This window comes from Macrobrachium nipponense, chromosome 43 (assembly GCF_015104395.2).
Source record: "Macrobrachium nipponense isolate FS-2020 chromosome 43, ASM1510439v2, whole genome shotgun sequence".
Lineage (NCBI taxonomy): Eukaryota > Metazoa > Arthropoda > Malacostraca > Decapoda > Palaemonidae > Macrobrachium > Macrobrachium nipponense.
Window position 1 is genome coordinate 12,314,668 of NC_061104.1, and position 1,598 is coordinate 12,316,265.

Sequence of the window (1,598 nt, forward strand, 5' to 3'; positions counted from 1 at the left end):
TTTGTTCATACTTACCTGGCAGATATATATATAGCTGTATTTTCCGAAGTCCGACAGAAATTAAAAAACTTACGACACACGTAGTGGGAGTCAGGTGGTTAGTACCCATTCCCGCCGCTGGGAGGCGGGTATCAGGAAATCATTCCCATTTTCTATTATTTCATAATTTTTATTTCCACTGTCTCCTGAGGGGAGGTGGGTGGGTACTAATTATATATATCTGCCAGGTAAGTATGAACAAACTTAATTGTATCATTACAATATAATTTTGTTCATGAAAACTTACCTGGTCAGATATATATTATAGCTGAATACCCACCTTTTGGTGGTGGGAGTAGACAGATAGAAGATTTTTAGGAAACATATATATGCAGAATAAATTGATATCTTTGATTCCTTACCCTGTTTAGCATAGCTGACTTCGTGGTTACTGCCGCGTAAGTCTGCTTGTGCTACTAGAGTTGCCATGCGAGGTAGAGACCTATATAGCTGGTGCACTCAAGATGATCTGTCAACGGGGGCGGGGGCGTGACCACATGTGACTAGACCATTGACCATACAATGAGGGCAACGAAGTAAAAAACCACCTGGCCTAGTCTACCAAAGGTATACACTAAACTAGACTAAAGAAGGGAGATCCGCCTCGGGCGGGCGGTCACCCCAACAACAAAAAACACACACAATTAAAAGCTCACCTAGCCACTAAAGGAAAGGATGAGTGCTACCTCCTGCCCCCAAAACAGTGTCTGCAGCGACGTATGGTCCGAGCGAGAGCAATGTTCGTATGTCGCTTTCACCTCCCGCAGGTAGTGTGAAGCAAACACCGAGTTGCTCCGCCAATATGTGGCACTCAAAATTCACTGAGTGCCATATTTCTGTGAAAGGCTATCGAGGTCGAAATAGCCCTCACCTCGTGGGCATTCACTTTTAAAAGCTTCATGTCACTATCACTACATGTGGAATGAGCTTCCTTAATGGTGTCTCTCAAGAAGAAAGAAGCGCTGTTCTTTGACATGGGAAGATCGGGCTTCTTAACCGAGCACCACAAGTTTGCCCGAAGGTCCTCCTACAGTCCTTCGTTCTGTCTAAATAGAATTTGAGAGCCATGACAGGGCACAGGACTCTCTCTGGCTCATTACCCACGATCTCTGTCAAACCCTTGATTTCAAAATGTCTTGGGCCAAGGGTTGGACGGGTTTTCGTTCTTTGCTAAGAACATAGGGCTTAAAGAACAAACAGCATCAGAGTTCTTAAACCCAACATGCTTGCTTATAGCCTGGATCTCACTAACTCTCTTCGCCGTCGCCAGAGCAGTTAGAAAAAGTGTCTTCCTTGTAAGGTTTCTAAGCGAAGCTAAGTTGAGAGGTTTCAAAATTACTGGACAGCAAAAAACTTTAGGAACAATGTCTAAGTTCCAAGAAGGAACTCTTGGTTGAGGTACCTTCGAAGTCTCGAAAGACTTCAGAAGATCATGAAGGTCTCTGTTATTGGCTAAGTCCAGTCCTCTATGCCTAAAGACTACAGAAAGCACACTTCTGTAGCCTTTTATCGTAGGCACCGCTAAGCGAACTTCATTTCTCAAGTAGAGAAGGAAGTCT